At 49.2% G+C, this 21,679-nt stretch overlaps 1 protein-coding gene and 1 non-coding gene across 6 annotated transcripts in view; one reads left to right on the top strand and one right to left on the bottom strand.

Moving 5' to 3' along the window:
- Nucleotides 1-21,679, bottom strand: part of DAAM2 (dishevelled associated activator of morphogenesis 2) — a 127,245-nt gene that overhangs the window by 87,319 nt on the left and 18,247 nt on the right. The gene's annotated exons all lie outside the window — the stretch shown is intronic.
- Nucleotides 3,852-3,924, top strand: TRNAG-CCC (transfer RNA glycine (anticodon CCC)). Its single transcript has one exon. It is a non-coding gene; the product is annotated as a tRNA-Gly (tRNA).

The following is a 21,679-nucleotide window of genomic DNA, read 5'->3' as shown; positions in this document are numbered from 1 at the left end:
TACGGCCTTCCCTGTGAGTGAAGTCGTCATTACTTGGGGAAGGCAAGGAGTCCTGAGATTCCCCAGGGGATAAAGGCAAGGGTCTCAAAAGTCAAAAAATAGCTGCTACCAACTGTTGCTCATTTGGACAGTTAAACCAGATATGGAGAGCTCACCCTACAACCCCTTCTTCCCCAGGCTGAGCAGGAACTAATCACATCTTTGTTATTCCTCCCCGGCATCTTTTCAGGGAGCCAGACACCTGGCTAGTAGGCAGGATGGAACAAGACAGACATCCAATGGGGGAGGAAGCCAGGTTGCCCGAGCCAGGCCAGGTATGCATATGTCTTAGCCAATATTTGGAACATCCCTGGTGGCTCAGACCCTAGAGAATCTGCCTGCAGTGCAGGAGACTCGGGTTCGATCTCTGGGTCGGGAAGATTGATCCTCTGGAGAAAGGAATGGCTACCTACTCTATTATTCTTGTCTGGAGAATTTCATGGACAGAGAAGCCTGGTGGGCTGCAGTCCACAGGTCACAAAGAATTGGACTAAGCGACTAACACTCTATCCAATATTTACACACACCTACACCTTCTGGACACACATTCTGTGTGCGCCTCATCCCCCTTCCCATTAGAAACCAGGTTCACAAAGGCCAAATGATTTGTCCTGGACTGTTTAGCGGTGGTAGAGCAGGACTGGGTCTCCATCCTGCGCCCTCTGCCCAAGGGCAGCAGGACCACTGCATGCAGGCTGTGCAAGAGAATCCCCCTTCCACGGGGCTGTGTGACTTCACGGTGGCTGCAGGGCCAGCACACCTGGAAGAGAAGACACAGGCTGGACCCTCAGCACCAACGCCTGGAGCAGCTGTGCTCCTGTACCGCCCAGAAGCCCAACTCCAATCCCCACAGATGTCAAATGACACCTATGTCAGGGAAGGGCGCTGGTGGAGGCCCGGCATTACTGCCAGGTACCCTACAGAGGGTGGGCCAGGAAGAGGGTGGGCTGGGCAGCTTCTGCAGCAATCAATTGATATTTAGCTACATTTCCCTTAAGAAAAAATACCCTTTTAAATTCACACCAAGTCTCTGCATGGGTGAGCAACAGCCCTGACCGGGGGTTCCCCCTTGGCAGGTCAGCCCAGCTAAAGCCACCCCCAGACCACCTCTCACTGCTCGCTTCCACCAGCCAGGAAGCTGGAATAACCTGGTTCTGGAGAAGACGACTGGCAAATTCCAGGCTCTCGAATCCTCGTCTGCTACTCTCATCCCTTTGGCCTGGATCCATCCTCCATCCGTTCAGAAAACACCCTGGGAAGAGCAGGTGGAGCAGAAATTCACACTCTGGGCCCTGCCTGGAGTCGGCTGCCCAGGATGCAATTTCAGAGCACCTTCTTTTGCTGAGAAGGCACGGCAGCACCTCTCTGGCTCACCTTGCCTACAGAAGCTGGGAGGCCTTTCCTGCACGCTGACGTGCACCTTCTGCCCTGAATCTGCAGAACCATCGCAGCGAGGGATTCAGGGCTTGTTTTCTTAATTAACTGAAAATGCTAACACAGGAGCCCGGGAGTTGGCAGGGGCCTGGCCTTCAGCGGCTACCAGAGAAAATTCTTGCTTTGAAATCAGGATCTCTTGTGTCCCCACTTGGGCCCCTCACAGGATATCAAAACAAACAGGGCCACCTGATCATGGGGTGCAGGGAATGGGGAGGCTCAGGTTACAGGCCCAGAGATGGATTTGGCTCTGGGTATTTCAGGGCCTGACGAGATCTTGATTTCCCAAAATGGCTCGGCTAGACCCCAGAAAGCCACCAGCTGGGGCAGGGGCTCTGGAAGTGGGGAAGGGACAGGTCATGAGCCTTTGTGCCAACAGGACTTCCTGCCTGCCTGCTGCCTGGCAGGCACAGAGCCAGGGATGGGGGAGGCAGGGGAAATAGCCAAGTCTATCAATTCCTGCCCTTGAAGAGATACGGTGAGGGACAAATTACTAAAGTGTAGGGTGAGAAGGCAAGTATGAAGTGACAGAATCACAGAGGAGAATTCGCTGTGTTGGAGAGGGTTCAGGGATACAGGGTCATCGCAGGACACAAACAGAGAACAGCTGACCTGAACAAGGAGTCAAAATCTTGTGAGTAGATAGGATTGGGCGGGGGGTGTCGGGGGGGACTAGGGGGACTGCACAGGCAGGAGTTCAGAGGCAGGAAAGAGACGAGTAATTTCAAGGGCGGGCAGGCTGGGCGAGACGGCTGGAGACTGGGGCTCATGGGGGAATGAGAAGGACTCAGTCCCGAAGCTGGGCCCAGAAATGTAGAAGCGGGTGGGCGCAACACGTTAAGGAGTCCAGCTGGCCACGGGGAACCAACTTGTTAGAGTCAAGTGAGAGTGACGGAGACCTTGTGGCCCCCAAAGTCAAACTCTGTGCCCTCAGGACTTCACAGCTTGCCGACTCCTAATGCAGGAGCTGGATGGGGCCAGAGAGAGGTCTGGAAGAGGAAGCCCAGGATGATCAGTCAGGATCCAGGGAAAGGACAGGAACCAGAGGATAAAGATAATGAGCCCGTTACTCACAGGGAGGTATGACCACAAGTGACCTCACAGCAAGACCCAAGACCTCAGCAGGAAGAGGAGGAGGAGGAACAAGAGGTGAACGATGAGGAAGGGGCGGTCTGGGTCCTGGGTCTCGTCTCTGGCCTCCTGCACCGGCGGGCTCTCCGATCCACCCGGAGTGCCCGTCACCCAGCCCTGTCCAAGGGCCAAGGCTTGAGGCCAGCACAATGCGCCTGCTCGTGTCCAGGGTGTCGAGGTCTGGGTTGCATCCACAGTTTCAGATGTCAGGGAGCCTGCTCTGGCCTTCTCACCCAACAGCTGGACGCTGGGAGAGGTCTGAAGTTCTGGGGTGGCCAGAGAACACCCCTCTTCAGGAGGAAACCACACAGCGCTCTCAGGAGGCCTGGCACTTTCCCTTCCCAGCCTCGGCACAAGCTGCCCCATCTGGAAAGACTTACAGAGAAGCATCCGTTTGCTAGAGGTCAGAGAGGGTGTGTTGGAAATGGGGCTCCCTGCCCCTAATTCAGGGACTTTCCTCTTTCCTGACTTGCATGTTCCTCTCTGAATCTTTGGACTGGGTCCCCCTTGATCCTGGAGACCGGGAGCCTGCAAGATCAGAAATCCATGCTGCTTCACTCCCCCCTGGACTGAGTCCAGTTCACTCTGTCCTGAGGGAGAGAAGGGATGTTAAACCATCTCTTCCCAGGATACCCTTACGGCACCTCCCCCTCCCTGCAGTAGAGTCATTGTAGCCTTTCTTAATGTTTGGTATTTGGGCCTTCCAAGCACACAATGCAGAATCCGGTTTAAGAAACAAAGCATTAACGTTAAAGACTATCATTTTAGGAAACCACTTGGTGCCAACTCGCACAGAAGCATAAACTAGGGGACTAAAATCTCAGGCCAGCAGTAGGTTCTGTGATGCCTATTCAGATGATTCAGAATGAATGCATTCATTTTTAAGATTATTATTAAAGTGAAAACAAAATGAAACATTTAAGGCAGAGAACATTCTCAAGCAGAGTTCTCAACACAACTCTCTCCCAGGGTCTCTGGGTTCCATTGAAAGACTGCCTGAGGCTGAGGACTGGGCTGTGGAGTTAGGCTGGTCAGGCTTCCCCCAACTTAGTGCCCAGCCATGTCTTCAGTGCCCATCAGAATCGCTGGCACACAAAAGGCTCTCAGGCTCAACATTTTTAAACCAACACAGGAATGAACGATTGAATGAATGAAGACGTTCAAGTCCTGGTTCTGCAATTTACCAGCTCTGTATCCTTCACCTCTCTGAGCCTCAGTTTCTTCATCCATAAAAATCACCAGGGACTTCCCTGGTGGTCCAGCGGCTAAGACTCTGCACTCCCAATGCAGAGGGCCCTGGTTCAAACCCTGGTCAGGGAACTCGATCCCACATGCCCTAGCTAAGCGTTCACATGCCTCAACTGAAAGATCCCACAACACCAGTGCAGCCAAATAAATAATAAAATATATTTCTAAAAAAAATCTCCAAAACTATTCATGACTCAAACAATTACTGCAAGGATGAAACAAAATGGTACCCCAAAAGCCCTTGGCACTATGACTGGCACATTCAGTGTACAGAATAAATGCTAATTATTATTGTCACTTGTCAAAGACAGCTTTAATCTCGTATCCAAAACATCTTTCCAGATCTTCTGCTGCTGCTAAGTCGCTTCAGTCGTGTCCGACTCTGTGCGACCCCATAGACGGCAGCCCACCAGGCTCCCTCGTCCCTGGGATTCTCCAGGCAAGAACACTGGAGTGGGTTGCCATTTCCTTCTCCAATGCAGGAAAGTGAAAAGTGAAAGTGAAGTTGCTCAGTCGTGTCTGACTCTTAGCGACCCCATGGACTGCAGCCCACCAGGCCCCTCATCCACGGGATTTTCCAGGCAAGAGTACTGGAGTGGGGTGCCATTGCCTTCTCCATCCAGATCTTCACACCCTCCCAATTCCATCATGGCATTTTTTTTTTTTTCTCAATCTCAGTAAACCCTCAGCCACAGCCTGGCACAAGATGGAACAGCGGAAAGGACTCTTGGAGCAGAATTTGGCAGTGAGCATCTCTGATCTGGAACTCAGGGACTGAACCAGCTTTTGTAGCCTGCATCTTCTGTGGGGATCACAGACCCCAGCCCTCCCAACCGTATGTGGGCATTCTCAGCTAGGCAGCTCACCTGTGCCCAAGCCTCAGGAATAGGGCTGGGGGACCTGCAAAGTGGGGAGATACCAGGTCAGCTCCTTTCTGCCTACGGACCCCTCCCCCACGCCTGCTCAGGCTGAGCTGGGGCAGCGTGGGCCTCCCCCCAGGGCAACGTTCCCAGGCTTTGGAACAACAGGCCTTCATTCTTCCCAACCCTGGGCAGACCTGCCTCCTCCCGCTCCAGCCCTGCCTGCTGTCGCTCATGGGCAGCTGACCGGGTCCCAGAGCCCTGGAGACCAAGCCCAGGGCCTGGTCTGTCCCCTCACCCCTGAGTTCCCAGCTGAGGCAGAATCACAGTGTCGCTCACTGCTTCTGGCCTGGGGTATCTTCGCACACAGCCCTCCCAGGCCACACTTGGTTTTCCCCAAATGAGAGAAAACTAACATCTGCCCCTCCTTGATCTTCACCCCTCGGGCCTGGCTCCAGAGATTTTCAGATGTCAATCCTCAGCTCCCTGCCTCAAGGGTGACAACTACTAGGAGGAGGGGTGGGGCTGGCCCCAAGTCCAAGGCTCCCTACCCACTGGGAATTCCACCCCCCGCCCACCCCACCCCCCATCTCCTCCTTCCCACATTTACCCATCAGATTCCATCCAGCAAGAATCACCAGACTCAATCCCAAAACTGTAATCCATAATCGGAGGTTTCTCTCACTTCCCAAGTTTATCCAGCTATTTTCTAACTTTCTTTTTAGGGATCCTGAGCTCAGTCTTTAAGAATGATCCTTGTATGTCCCAGAGCCAGGGCAGAGGGATGGGAGCCCAGGGCTGCAGTGGGGGGCTCTGGCCAGAAAGTCCTTTCTTGGGCATGGATTCCTGGGGGTGTGCACTTGACACAAAGCAGCCTCCTTCCTAGGGAGGGTCCAGCCCACAAATCCAGCCCGGGAGGGTCCCAGCTGCAGCCTAAGGAGGCACCCAGCAGGGGAGGCCGGACTACCGGTGGAGTACACAGCTTGTGGCTGCTTTCTTAAAGGGACAGCCTGCCTGGAAAGCCCATGGGGAGAAATATACACAGGAAGGAGGCTGTGGGGATAGTGGAGCTACACAGGAAAAAGCTGACAACAAGCACTAGGACCCTGGCTTGTTCACAAACCTAATTCTGGGACTTAACAGGCTTGACCTTCTCCTGCTGTGTAGGACAATGAGACAGAAAGACAGTTCTCACAGGCAGAGTTCTCCACCTGCAACACCCCCCCAACCCTCCTCCCCCCACCCCCAGGGGCAGGAGCTGGACTCACCCAGAGGGCAGTAAAAAAAAACCCCATTAACAAATGTGAACCACTTCCTGTGTGCAAGGCCCCTTCCTATGTCCTTTGCACAAAAGAACTTATTTGGTCTCCACTCCTGAGTGTGTACACATGCAGGTGGTGCCAGGGGTGAAGAACCCGCCCGCCAGTGCAGGAGACGTAAAAGACTCAGGTTCAATCCCTGCGTCAGAAAGATCCCCTGGAGGAGGGCAAGGCAACCCACTCCAGTATTCCTGCCTGGAGAATCCCATGGACAGAGGAGCCTGGAAGGCTCCAGTCCATAAGGTTGCCCAGAGTGGGACACGACTGAAACGACTTAGCATACACATACTTGAGTGTCGAGATACTGTTATTTTCATTGTTCCTATTTTACTGATGAAGAAATTGAGGCCTAGAGAGAAAACTGCCAAACTTTGCAGGTAGTGAATGGACATATTTGGGGTTTGAACATACCTGGTTCTATTCAACCAGTTTTCCCTCAAGGGGTCTAGGGGAACCTCCCTGTATCAATCGACAATGCAGATGAAGCTCCTACCAGGGTCAGGTTCATACAGTGAGAAAGGCAACATGCAAGACAAGGTGAAGTGATGAAGTGAAAGTCACTCAGTCGTGCCTGACTCTCTGCGAGTCCATGGACCGTAGTCAGACTACATGGACCCCAGGCCAGAATACTGGGGTGGGTAGCTTTTCCCTTCTCCAGGGGATCTTCCCAACTCAGGGATCGAACCCAGGTCTCTCACCATTGCAGGCGGATTCTTAACCAGCTGAGCCACAAGGGAAGCCCAAGAATACTTACTCGCAATCTCTAACTTAAAAGGGAGTGGGTAGCCTGTCCCTTCCCCCTGGGATCTTCCCAACCCAGGAATTGAACTGGGGTCTCCTGCATTGCAGGCAGATTCTTTACCAACTGATCTATGAGGGAGGCAAGACAAGGTGTCCACCCTCAAATGCTCGCTAGAAGGAATTACCCAAATAGTAGCACCAAACTTGTCGGGAAGGTAGAATTACTTGTATTTTTCTTCTTCTTCTTTACTGTTTTATTTCCTACACTTTCTAAAATAAGCACTTATTCCTTAAAGAGTTGGACCTGACTTAGCAACTGAACAAAGTTTTAAAATAAGATTCTGCCTCCTATCTCCTACTTGAATATTTAAAATGACCAGGCGAGAGCAGGGAGACCTCTCTACTCTACGTGGAAGTTCTAAGAGGTAGGAGAGTAGCAAAATGAAAAGGACAGTGCAGCACCTCTGTAATGAAACCTACATTTTGCCCATTATCAATCTACAGGCAGCTTCTCAATAGATCTAGAGCAATAGCTTTTTTTTTTTTTCCCCAAGCCGATACTGAAATTAGAAAGTTTTTCTACATCTGGTAATTAAAAGAAAACAAAACTCAGCGAAGACCCAACTCCTATGCTATTCTAGATCCTTCACAATGTAATCACCAACGCCCTGCTGCTTTCCCCTCACTTGGTCCCATGCTTTCCCCTCACTTGGTCCCATTCGCCTCACCCAGCAGCCAGGTTCAGCTTCCCGAGGTCTCCCTAAGCCTAACCAGCACTCTGACCTTTGCTCGTGCAGAGCCTTCTGCCTACGGTGCCCTTTGCTTCCTCCTATAAAGTCCTTGACGCTAAGACCCAGTTTACAGTCACTGTTCCTAGGGAGGCTTCCACTCTGACGAGCAGAATCGACTGATCCCTTCTCTGAGTTCCTATAAGCTTTGCCCATCCAGAGTATGTTGAGATCTGGCATCATGATGTATTCTAATAAACTTAGTGCCTCTGTTCACCTTTCCATTCCTAGCGCCAAAATATCTATGGAATAAGGAAGCACATGATAATAATTTTTTTAAGGGGGCTACTGTGATCCTCTCAGAGAAGGAAATGGCAACCCACCCCAGTACTCTTGCCTGGAAAATCCCATGGACGGAGGAGCCTGGTAGGCTACAGCCCATGGGGTCACAAAGAGTAGGACACGACTGAGCGACTTCACTTCACTCACTTCATACTTCATCACTGGAGAAGGAACTGGCAACCCACTCCAGTACTCTTGCCTGGAGAATCCCATGGACAGAGGAGCCTGGAGGGCCATGGGCCATGGGGTCGCAGAGAGTCAGACACAACTGAAGTGACTGAGCACGCATGCATGCATCATGATCCTCTAGTTTCTGATTGAAAGAAACAGGCTCCTTCAGAGGAAACATTTTGTTTATTTTTTTTTAATATTTATTTGGCTGTTTTGGGTCCTAATTGCATCATGCAGGGCAGTGTGACACGTGGATTCTCCAGCTGGGGCGCACAAGCTTAGCTGCTCCATGGCATGTGGCATTTTAGTTTCTGGAGCAGGGATCGAACCTGCATCCTCTGCATTTCACAATGGACTCTTAGGGAAGAGGACCCCTAGGGAAGTCCTGATAATATTAATTAATGTTTGAACAGCATGTATAGCTTTCTAGGTCCTTTCTCCAACACTATCTCACTGGAGCTACAAAACAACTGGTTGGGATGGGTCCTGGAAGCAACAAATATGAATACTGTGACAGCAAATCATGTTGAGGTCCTTAAAACTCTCCTCTTTGGGGGTTAGGTTTGCCTGGATGGCCATAAAGGGCTGGCCTGGCTCCCAGACCCCACTTTTAGGTAAGATGGATGGTTCCCATCTCCTAGTCCTCTCCTCTGCATGCTTCCCAGAGCTGCAGTGCGATACATCCTTGCCCTGGGCTCCCCCACCAACCAGAAAAGGAGATGGTGCTTCCGAGCTGGGCTGAAGAATGGATTCTCTCTGGGCTCATGAACCCAGCATGGCCAGAGCACTAATGAGGCCACAGCTTCAAGTGAGAACCCAGAGTGACCCTGCCAGTTTCATGGAGGAGAACCCTGTCATGCAGCCCCCACTGGACCCAACCAGGCAGCCAGTCCACAAACCCTGGCTCTGGAGGGCGCAGGTCACTAGGAGAGGGTATGGACCAAAGATGCCCAGAACGTTAGATCCAGAAGGAAACATAGAGATCCCAGGGCTCAGTGCCCCTCTAGATAGCTGGGGAAACTAGGCCCAGACTAGGGAGGGACTTGTCAGAAGTATAGCGTGCGTGAATGGCAAAGTGAGGCCTAACAACTGAGCCTTTTCTCATCCAAGCAAGAAAAATCAACCTGAAGACTCTGTACTAAAAAGAAAGTCACAAAGGCCAAATTACTGTTTCAGGGCATTCTTCGAGTACACAACATGCAAGGATTCTTGAATGCAACATCACACACAGAAAATAGTAAAGGAAATAGTAAAGAAGTAACAGAGGAAGATGTTTAGTAACAATCTTAAAATTTAGTACCACTGGAGGCCAGGACGTGTCATAACCCACCCCTCATAACCTCTCCTGTGAGCGAAGAGGGCAGGCAAGTCTCAGTCTAAAACTAATTCCACATCAAAAATAAACAAACAATGATAACCCTGTATGCAAGACAGCAAAAGAGACACAGATGTGTAGAACAGTGTTATGGACTTTATGGGAGAAGGCGAGGGTGGGATGATATGGGAGAATGGCATGGAAGCATGTAAATTATCATATGTGAAACAAATCGCCAGTCCAGGTTCGATGCATGGTACAGGGTGCTCGGGGCTGGTGCACCGGGATGACGTGGTGGGATGGGATGGGGAGGGATGTGGGAGGGGGGTTCTGGATGGGAACACAGGTACACCCATGGCGGATTCATGTCAATGTATGGCAAAACCAATACAATATTGTAAAGTAAAAAAATAAACAAAAAACAAAAACAAAAAAAACGGAAAAAAAAGTGATCAGAGATCTAAATAGACATTTCTCCAAAGAAGACATACAGATGGCCAAAAAGCACATAAAAAGATGCACAACACTGCTAATTATTAGAGAAATGCAAATCAAAACCACAATGAGGTACTATCTCACACTGGTCAGAATGGCCATCATTGAAAAGTCTACAATTAATAAATGCTAGAGAGAGTGTGGAGAAAAACCAAGCCTCCTACACTGTTGGTGGGAATGTAAATTGGCACAGCCACTATGGAGAACAGTACGGAGGTTCTTAAAAAACTAAAAGTAGAGTTACTGTATGATCCAGCAATCCCACTCCTGGGCATATGTCTGGAGAAAACCATAATTTGAAAGGATACATGCCCCCCACCATGTTCACCGCAGCACTGTTTTCAATAGCTAAGACATAGGAGCAACCTAAATGTCCATCGACGGAGGAATGCATAAAGAACATGTGGTACATATGTACAATGAAATACTACAACAGGCATAAAAATGAAATAATGCCATTTGCAGCAACATGGATGGACCTAGAGATAATCATACTAAGTGCAATAAGTTAGAGAAAGACAATTATCATTACATCACTCATATGTGGGATCTATTTTTAAAAGTGATGCAAATAAACTTATTTACAAAACAAAAACAGACTCAGAAATCACAAAAACAAACTTGTGGTTACCCAAGGGGGAAAGATGGGGGTGAAGGATAAATCAGAAGTTCATAATTAACATCTATGCGTTATCTATAAAATAGATAACAAATAAGGACCTACTATATAGCACAGGGAACTCTACCCAATATTCTATAATGACCTATATGAGAAAGAATCTGAAAAAGAATGGATATATGTGTATGTATAACTAATTCACTCCGCTGTACACCTGAAACTAACACAATATTGTAAACAAAGTGGTGGTTTAGTCACTAAGTCATGTCCAACTCTTGTGACCCCATGGACTGTAGACTGCCAGGCTGCTCTGTCCATGGGATTTTCCAGGCAAGTGTACTGGAGTAAATTGCCATTTCCTTCTCTAGGGGATCTTCCCAACCCAGGGATTGAATTCAGGTCTCCTGCATTGCAGGCAGATTCTTTACTGACTGAGCCACCAGGGAAGCCAGGTTAATCAAATATACTCCAATCAAGTAAAACAACTGAAAAATAAAACTATTTCTACATCAACTTTGCAGAATGCATTGGAATGGGGACCACGTGGACTGAGGCTTTCTTTAATCCTCAGGTAACAGAATTCACAGCTGTGATCGTTATTGGTGCTTCATCAATATCACTGGTTTCCACTCCTCCCTCTAGGCACATAATAATAGATCGTGCATCCTGGACTCTTTGCGTCTGAGTGAGGCCATGTGACTAATTCTGGCCCATGACTTGAGAGTAGACGCTGAGTGTTAATGATGGTTAATTTTATGTGTCAACTGGGTCAGACCATGGTATGATCCCAGATATTTGATAAAACTAGATGTCTGCATGAAGGTAATTTTTTTTAGATAGGATAAACATTTAAATTGGTAGACTTTGAGTAGAGCAGATTACCCTCCATAATGTGCGTGGGCCTCATCTAATCATCTGAAATGAAATGGCCTTAAAGAAAAGATGGACATCCTCCAAGAAGGAATTCTGCTTCCAGACTGTCTTTGGATTTGAGCTGCAACACCGACTCTTCCTGGGGTCTCCAGTCTGCAGGGGCTTCCCTGCCCCCACAGTCAAGTGAGCCAGTTCCTTAAAATAAATACATGACAGGAAGGAGGGAGGGTAAGCAGGGAGGAAGGGTAGCGAGGAGAGAGGAAGGGATACAGGGACAGAAATATACACATCCTATTAATTCTCTCTGGAGAACCCTGACCAACACAAGCATCATTAGTGATCTTGATTCTAGAGCATTTAACTGTCAGAACCAGATCCTTTTACCCTTTGGCACGGCGATCACCTACACTTAGGGAGGTGCCTGTTCTGCCAGGCTTGGTTCCTAAGTTTTACTATAATGAGTACAGGTCTTACGTTGACCCACTACGAATAAGCAGCATGAGTAAGAAAGAAACCTCTGTTTGATGTCACTGAACTCTGGGGACTCTGTGTTACCACAGCATAATCTAACTCATACCGGCTGAAATACTGGCTGTTCCTCTTAGCTTTGAGATGCTAGAATGTAAGGGAGAAGAAAAAAATCAAAAAAGTAATGGAGCCATAAAAGGATTTTCATTACGGCCTCCCATGGAGCCCCAGACACATGGCTCTTCCTCTGGTTTCCCTCATCTGTCTTAGATCCTGGGAAGTCTTAACACAGAATCCAACCTCGGTCATGTACGTACACCAAAGGTACAATCTCCCTGGTGAAAGAAACTTCCCTAGAAAATGTTCAGAGTTCCACTGAGGAATCTGACCCTATGCCTGGAATGGGAAATTCGCCAAAGAACAAAAGTTTCCACTACGGCAACAAGAATGTTAAACACGATAAAAAATTTTTTTCTCAGTAAGAAAAATGAGACTGTGAGTATTTATAAGCCAAAACCCAAAGGCCATTCCTAGTTCCTGTGAGGTTTCCTGATGTAGCAGGGGGGTGGGGTGGGGGCTTGGGAGTCAAGAAGCAGATTAAACAGGTACTGGAGAGAGAGCAAGATGTCCTTGGCTCAAATGTAGGTGGGTTAAGTGTGGAGCCTTTCAGGAAATGCAGTTACAAAGTGTTGGTGATTCTCCCTAGGAATCGCTGGTGACCCAGGACCTGCTGGGACTCTGCATCTTTCTACTCAATGGATAAATACAGTCCGCTAACCATGTATATGGGGCTTCCCTGGTGACTCAGTAAAGAATCCGCCTGCTAATGCAGATGACCCTGGTTCGATCCCTGGAGGAGGAAATCGCAACCCACTCCAGTATCCTTGCCAGGGAAAATGCTATGGACAGAGGAGCCTGGTGGGTTACAGTCCATGGGGTCGCAAAAGAGTCAGACACAACTTAGTGACTAAACAACATCAATAACCATAAATACACTACAGAGGTAAGTTCTGGGAGACAGTAAGGTATAATGGATTTAAACTACTACAGAAGATTTAGCTTAGACCATTCTCAACTGAGTGTGTGTAGGGGGATGAGGGTTGGTGGCGGGCAGTTCTAGAGACACCTGGTAATGTCTAGAGACAACTTTGGTATCACGACCAGGGAATGTTACTGGCATCTAATGGGTAGAGGCCAATGATGCTGCTAAACATCCTATAGAGCCCAGAAAGACAGCACCCCTCCTCAACAAAGGATTATCCAGGTAGTATCAAGATTCAGAGACCCTGGTTGAGACTAAACCCCTAGTTGTACAGGTGTGATGGTTTACAGCAAACAGCAGGAAAAACATTCACAGACAGATGTTCTGTCTGTGAAAACATTCATAACATGCTCCGACAAATAAGATAAGCAGATCCAACTCAATATTCATATACATATATAGATAAACCAAAGTTGACTGTCACTAAGGCACGGTACCTTAGTACCATAATGTAGTTCACATGCGAAGGGAAATATATTTCCCTGCTGCTCTCTCTTCCATGATAGGCAGGAAGCCAGGGTGAAAGTCAGATGAGAAGGCCCGTTATTCAAAAGCTGTCAGATTTACAAAGGAGGCAAAGAGAAAAATTTACAAGTGGGGCTGGAGGAAAGGTAGCCAAACCACTCTGCAGAATAAAGAGAGGGCTGGTTAAGTTTCTGATGAGCCCAAGAAAGGAGCAAGTTAAAAAGTCCAAACCGTAAGACTGCTCACCAAGCAATCAGCCTCTTAGAACAAGGCTGTCCAATCTTCAATTTCAACTGTTTGCAGTGTTGTAATGTAAACACCATCCATTTCCTCAAATCTCCCTAAAGTTTACCATATTCACAGAGCCCTTGGGTAAATGGTATGTGTGTGTGTGTGTTGCGTAAATCAGGGTATAAGGACTAAATTTCACATCTAGGTCAACACAGTGCAAAAGAGAGTCCGCCTGCACAAAACCAGCAATAAAAAAAGTGAACGTTGACTGCAGGCCTACTATGTACCAGGCACTGTTAAAGTAGTTGACATGCGAACACACCAAAGGCTCCCAGCTGCCTTGTGGGGAATATGATGTTAACCTTATTAGGGATAAGCGGTCTGAAGGAGAGGGAATTTAAGCCTCTCACTCAGGGACCACAGTGAGTAGAGGTCAAGAATTCAAATCCAAGTGGTCCAGCTCCAGAGCCCATGTTCTTAACCTCACAGCCACCCTTGTTCATGACTCACAGTAATTAATAATCTTAACTGTGTGTGTGCATGTATGCAAACACTAAGTCATGTCCAACTCTTTGCGACCCCCTGGACTGTAGCCCACCAGGCTCCTCTGGCCATGGCATTTTCCAGGCAAGAATACTAAAGTGGGTAGCCATTCCCTTCTCCAGGGGACCTTCCTGACCCAGGGATTGAACTCGTGTCTCTTGCGTCTCCTGCTTTAGTAGTCAGATTCTTTACCACTGTGCCATACTAGTTGGATGGAAATAGGAACTCAGAGCTGGAGGTGACAGGAAAAACTGAAGCCATCACCTCTTACTTGGGAATCTCTAGACCAGTGGTTCTCAGCCTTTACTGTGATCAGGATCACCTACTGGGCTTGATAAAACACAAACAGATTGCACCTGCTGCTTCTGATGTAGCAGATCTGGGGGGAGGGGTTGGGGGAGCAGGGCAAGGACTTGCATTTCTAGCAAGCTCCAGGTGATACTGATTCTGCTGGTCTACAACCACTCTTTAAGAAACACTGCTGCTTAGGAGGGATGTGGGGCTCCCTGTGCTTTGCGGGGCTGGATCCAGAGACAGGGCTGCTCAGGTGACATCTGGCCACAGTATTATCTACTGTATAGCTGGAGACTGGAGAAGGCTAATGCCAAAAAGGATGGAGGAAGGGATGGATGAATGGCAATTGGACTTCAGCCTGGAAGACTTCCTGGAGGAAGAGTCTAGTGGTGAGAAGTGGTGACACTGGACTTGTTGATTTGATGCCCACTCTAGATACTAGGACTGAGGCTTTCGAGTTCCCTCCGTAGGAAAAACACCATCATTCAGTTACATGCCCTCCCTGGAACCATTTGTCTTCTCTGGTGGCTCAGTGGTAAAGAATCTGTCTGCAATGCAGGAGACTGCCTGCAGTGCAGAAGACGTAGGTTCGATCCCTGGGTCAGGAATATCCCCTGGAGAAGGAAATGGTAACCCACTCCAGTTTTCTCATCTGAGAAATCCCATGGACAGAGAAGCTTCGTGGGCTACAGTCCATGGGGTCACAAAGAGTCAGACACAACTGAGCGACACCCCCACCTGAATCTGCAGCCACGAGAGGTTCCTTTCTCAACTGAGCATCTTTCCTTGCACTGACCTGAGATGCTCTGAAAAGCAGAGCTGCCCCAAAGTAGGAGAAGATGAGCAGCTGCTCTCACTGTCTGTATCCTGGGATCCACTCCCCCACCTCCCAAAACAAAACCTCACTAGCATGTTCTTCATGAGGTAAGTGGCTCAAGCCAAGAGGAGCTACACGAAAGAGACCAGCAGTGAGGAGAACTGTGTACACATACGTATGCATGCAGGCACCCCAATCTGCCTCTTCCTTCCTTCTGTATCTGGAGGAAATTATCATCTGGTTAGTGCCCTCAGATGAACTGGGGAGGCAAATTTGCCAGTTGTGGTTTGTGAGGGGGTGAGTAGCCCGGGAGATGGGTGTCAGGGGGAGCCAATCCACTTCCCTCTGGCTCTGAAATCCACAGTTATTTGCCTCGACCGGCCTAGGATCTCATTTCCCAATGTGAGGAATCTCGCTCTCTCGGTGACACACACTTTCCCCAAGAATGCTTGACTTTTCAGTGAGGAATTCTTGTATATCTGGGATTCTTGGAATCAGGACAAACACTAACGGATTGCTGGCTCTATCCTAGGATTGCAAACCCTCCAGAACTCACAGGAGTAGAAAGAGAAGGGGGGCTGGAAATGGGGAACACCACGAGGAGGCGGTGGCAGGACTGAGATGCAGGACCCAAGGGTTCAATCCCCAGGCTCTCCAGAAGCTCCCCACTGACCCCTGGATCAGAAGACACCTTCCATGCTGTGACTAGATGGCCACTTGGGTGCGGGCTTAGTCATTAAGTGGTGTCTAACTCTTTGTGACCCCATGAACTGTAGTCCACCAGGCTCCCCTGTCCATGGGATTTCCCAGGCAAGAATACTGGAGCAAGTTGCCATTCCCTTCTCCAGGGGATCTTCCTGACTCAGGGATCGAACCTACATCTCCTACGTTAGCAGGCAGGTTGTTTTACCACTGAGCCACCAGGGAAGCCCCCAGGCAGGGTGGAAAGGTAGAAACATAGAATAATGCTTGCTGTTGCTACAGAGTTATAGCATGGTGGAAGTCACAAGGTTGGTGAGATCCCCCTGGAGAAGGGAATGGCTACCTACTTCCAGTATTCTTGCCTGAAGAATCCCATGAACAGAGGAGCCTGGCGGGCTACAGTCCAAGGGATCGCAAAAAGTCAGACACGATTTAGCAACTAACCACGCGTGCCCCTTGCCCAGGCAGCCATCTAATCACAGTGTAGAAGGTGCCTTCTGACCCGGGGGTCTGTGGGGAATTCACTGTAAAAAGAGATGGGGACGTCCCTGGTGGTCCAGTGGCTAAGACTCCATGCTCCCAATGAAGGGGGCTCAGGTTCAAACCCTGGTCAGGAAATTAGATCGTAAGTCCCGCAACTAAAGATCCGGTGCAGTCAAATAAATATTTTATATATATATATTTTAAAGGAAATAGTTATGACATATCAGGGTGTAGTACAGAGGACTGGGGTCTTGGAGTTGGGCCCTCTGTGCCTCTACCTATCTGTGTGGCTTCAGGCAAGGTACCTCTCAGAAACTGGGTTCTCTTTTCCGTAAAATGGGATAACACACGCTTTACACATCTGTTGTGAGCATGAGGCGTGCCGAAGTGTGCAAGTGCTCAGCCCGGTGCTTGGCACAGAGTAGGCCTATGGACATATGGCGGGTATTGCTCAGCGAGTTTGAGGAGGAAGAGTCTGGAAAGCCCTCTGTGCTGCGGGCCAGCTGCAGGAGGCCCGGCAGCAGAAGACGCAGCTCCCGGGGTCAGCGCAGCCAAGCTTCCTAAGCATCCTCCAGTGCCCCCCGGGGGCTCCGTATGTTCTGGCAGGTTAGGGCCAGGCCACCCCTCCCCAGGCCGCAGTGCAGCCCCAGCTGCTTTCATCTAAAGTGCTAATGTGTGGGTTCCAGGTCACCAGAAAGGAATGGTAGATGGTCCACAGGGGTCTTGGGTCCCTTGGCCTCCTCCGCTTAAAATGCTGGCCTCTCCATAAAGATCAGGCCAACACTCCAACCTTGCCGTCTAGAGAACCCCAGGAGTTCTTCAACCAACCAGAGAAAGCAGGGGCCTGAGTGTTTGCCCCCTACCCCCACCCCCTCAGCTCCTCACACAGCTCCTGCCAAGAGCTCTACTAACCTGGGCAAACAGACCAGGCCCCCAGGGTGTTTTCCGTCTGAGAAGGCAAAACATAGACTTGAAAGGCTTAAGAAATACAGAAAAACAAAGGGGAAAGACAACAGTTGTCTTTCCAAGGAGCTCATGTACGCAGAGGGATCATGAGGTGACCTGGGGAATCCACAATCCACAGGGTTAATCTGGGGAGACTTTCAAGGGGGAGCGGCGCTCGGTGGGGCAGCCACTCAGTGTCACCCGCCAGCTCTCCCCCCAAAGTCCCCTCTCTTAGGCCCTGTGGCCTGACTGCTGGAGAATGGGCACTCTTGCCTGAAATAGTAAATTTACATAACCTCTCCATTGCAGCGATGCTCCGCGCGGCTCTGGTTACAACAACAAGGGTTTAAGAACAGGAGAGTTTGCAATGGCAAAAGCAGAGGGGGGAAAACAAAACAAAATCCACATGAGGTTTTCATTTGCTTTAGCCACGTGAGAATGGCCCTGTAGATCCAGCTATAAATACCCACTGCCATTGCCGCAAGATGGAAAATCGTGCGCGCGCAACCGCGCGCGTGCGCGCGCGCGCGCGCGCACACACACACACACACACACGTCCTTTCAAACAGTTTGTGGGCTTAAGAATGCAAATCAACGTTTCTAAGAATATCTGCCTTGAGAAGATAAGAGTGCTGTATTCCATCTTGTGCCGAGTCCTCCCCAAACATACTGGACAGGACTGGCAAGGACGTTGCCCCACAGTCATCACCAGGGTGAAATGCAGAGCTGTCCCCACAGCCTCCAGGCCAAGCCAAAGAGACCACAGACAGGACTGAGGGGTCAGGTTTTATACCAAATCCCTTAGAAGGAAGTGGAGACCCTCCCCACCCCTCAAGCTGTTTGACCCGGGACACCTTACATCCAATTCCCTGGAAGCAGAGCCTGAGACAGAGGTTCGTATACATGGCATGTACTGAGGTCGTGCTCTCAGGAGAGACCAGGAAGGGAATAAGGGAAAGAAAGGGGAAGGATCTGCCAGGAATGTGGTTTTAGGAGAAGTAGAGCTTCAGCCCAGTTCAGGGGGTGCTCTGGAGAAGGAAGGGCATTGCCATATCTACCCCAGTTGAGGCAAGGGAGTGGGGCTTTTGTACCTTTTCCCCAGTTAGTCATTGGCCACAGGATGCAGGCGAAGCTGGGGGTAAGTATGATGTAATTCCCAGGCACCTCGAGGTGAGAAGGTTCAATAACCCCAGGGCAGTCCCCACAGGTGTGAGCCATTAGCTGGAACACCCACAGCGGCTGGGGGCAGGGGTGGTAGGGGAGCCTGCACGGGGCACCAACAGCATCTTCCCAATGAGTCTGTGAGCCCAAGGGCTTTGTTGCTTAGAGTATTTTCTACTGATTACAAAGAGTAGTTGGTTTCCTTGCTTGCTTTTCTTTCTTTTGCATGGGATGCTTTTAGAATAAACCCACTGACGAGAGAAGCAAAGATTTGATCAATCAATGTGGCACATGATGTGAACGGCCCACCTAACATTAATTCTCTCCTTCTTCCATACTAATAGGTCCTGGTCTGGTTTGAAGCAGCAAAATACCCATTTTAAAAGTTTTTAGCTTTTCCTCAGACTCTTGCAGTTTAAAGTCCCCTTAACAGAGTTTCAACCAATTTCTAGAGGTTGGAAAAAAGCTTGTTAAAAGCTTTTCAGTAAAGCTTATTAAAGAGAACGAATTAGCTGATATGCACTTTTTGTACTTTGTCCTTGTCTTTCTTCCTGCTTGGAATGCAGATGTGAAGCTAGAGGTGATGCAGCCATTTTGTAACCATGAGACAATGAGTGCAAAAACAAAAGTCTATTCTAAAGAAGGCTGAAGTAGAGAGACAGAAGGAGCTCAGGTCCCTCATAGCACTGTGGTGCCACTCTGCCAACTCAGGACTGCATCTACTGTCCTGAAAATGAGAAAAATACGGAACTCGAGTTGACGGGGCCACTCTAGCTGGGCTTCTGAATTCCATGGACAGAGGAACCTGGTGGGGCTACAGTCCATGGGGTTGCAAGAGTTGGACACGACTTAGCAACTAAACCACCACCACCATCATCATGTAGCTGAACAAAAATTCTAACTGATACATGTCTAAAAACACTAGTTCTGTGGGGTGTCCTATGGAAAAAGTCCTCTTCAGATAAAGAAATTGAGAGAACACTATTTAAACAACGTGAAACCAGTTTTTGACTACAGTGCCACTCTGAGCATTGTGGCTCTGTGAGGGAAAGAAGGGCAAAGATGGAATGGCTGCTTCAATTTCTTTAACCACAGAACTTTCTTCCCAGGGCCACTGTGGGAACCCAGTGGTTTATCAAACAAGGTTTGGGAAACATGAGCCAAGATGGCCCTTCAGACTTTTCCTTCCAAACACTTCACGATTCCCCACCTAGAGGGGACCAAGCTGATGGCCAGGTCCGCAAGCACCCATGTCACCTGTGATGGGACGTGAGTGGGAGTCAAAGAATTGAGGCCTGCGAGGTGGTCTGGAAAAGGGCAATGACCTAGCTCAGTTAAAAGACTCAAAGAGATGCCAAGTCCTCTGGAAACTTGGAGTCCTTACTCCTTTTCCCAAGTGGTGACTGGTATTCACCTCCAGGAATAACGGTGGTGTTTGATAATCGCCAACCTTTACAGAGCATTTATTGTGTACTAGGCCCTGTGCCTCATATAATGTTCCCCTGTAACCCCTGCAACTGCCTAATGAGAAATAGACCTTTAGTTTTCCCATTTTACAGATGAGGAAATTGAGGCCTACTGAGAGATGTAAAACGTTTAGTTAAGGTTGCAGGACGAGTGGGGCTTCCCTGGCAGCTCAGCGGTAAAAAATTCGCCTGCCAAAGGAGACTTGGGTTCAATCCCTAGGTTCAATCCCTGGAGAAGGAACTGGCAACCCACTCCAGTATTCTTGTCTGGGAAATCCAATGGACAGAGAAGCCCAGTGGGCTACAATCCATGAGGTAGCAAGAATTGAACACAACTTAGCAACTAAACCACCCCCACCCCCACCCCCACAGGGCTATTATTCTCCGACCCTCTTTTACCAAGCACACATTTTGTTTGTATATTGTGAACTTTCTCATGATATGTTGCTTCACAGGGGTTCCTTATCTTTAGTGTGTACAACCCAATTCTCATACTAGATTTGGAATTCTCAAGGGCAGGTCCTGTATCCCCACTAGTTCAGCTACATTAATTTCTCCTTCCTCGGTATCCTGCCACAACGTTTAGAGACCCTGTCTATCAGGGTCATTTGATCAAGGCTGTCCCTCTGACATGTATCACACAGCCTTCACAGGTAAAAAGTGCTCAAGTGAGCCTCTGGGCGAAGGTAATGAATAACGCAAATCAAAGTGGAGCCAGGAGGAAAACTCCAAGATCATCTCCAGCTAAGAGCATCATCAGCCTCACGTGCATACGTATACTCTGGGCACTCATGACCAGCGTGGTGTGTATCAGTTGGGTTAGGCTCAGGAAAGGTCTCAAGGCTAAAACTCGCCACCTGAGATCACTAAGTTCAATCATTTTAAGGTATGATAACCACCTGGAGCATGAGAAACAGCCAATCTTCGGGTCTCATTCAAATCATCTTTTCAAAGCAAAGAACAAAGTACATGACCCATAACCATGAAGGTCAGTCCCTTTCCCTCCCAGATCTCCTTCCTGGCTCACCCATCTAAGCCAGGAGTCAGTCAGTCTCAGAACCATAGCCCAAGCTGCCCAAAATGCTATTACTGGTTGAATGCTCATTACACCTGGTCTTCCTAGTTACACGGTGACAGCACGGAGAAATATACATGGTGCTGCCTCCTCTCTGCCTGGCCCTCTGGCTCTACTCCCTGCCCTTCGCTGCCATGCTCCTGCCCGGGGTGGCTGGGGGCTGATCTTTCCAGAATGCATCACACAGCTTCCTTGGCTTCTAGTACCCAGTGGGAAGCAACAGCATGTGACTGGAGGGCGGAAGGAGAGAGATCTCAGGTGTTATTCCCCTATTCTGTCTCTGCTAAGCCATGGTTCTGGCAGGGCCCGTGTTCCTCTAGGGCCACATCTCCAGCCACACAGCCCTTCCTCCTTGGCTTCAGCTGGCACAAGGCTTGATGATAACACCAGAACTTCCTCTGGCTTCTGCAGGCGTAGGAGTGTTAAGAGCTTCTTGCTGTTGATGGCCCCTAGGTGCCTCATCATCTCCTTAGCCCTTTCTCTGCAAATATCCCTCTCATTACATTCTTATCAGTTTAACCCTTTTGGGCGTGCCAACTGCTTCCCGCCCAGAGCCTGACTGATGTGGACTGCTGCTGCTGCTGCCGCTAAGTTGCTTCTGTCGTGTCCGACTCTGTGCAACACCATAGACGGCAGCCCACCAGGCTCCCCCGTCCCTGGGATTCTCCAGGC

This window comes from Giraffa tippelskirchi, chromosome 8 (assembly GCF_054371585.1).
Source record: "Giraffa tippelskirchi isolate mGirTip1 chromosome 8, T2T-mGirTip1v1.2.pri, whole genome shotgun sequence".
NCBI classification, from domain to species: domain Eukaryota; kingdom Metazoa; phylum Chordata; class Mammalia; order Artiodactyla; family Giraffidae; genus Giraffa; species Giraffa tippelskirchi.
Note: the sequence above shows the minus strand (reverse complement) of the source record. Positions and strands in the feature narration are given on the sequence as shown.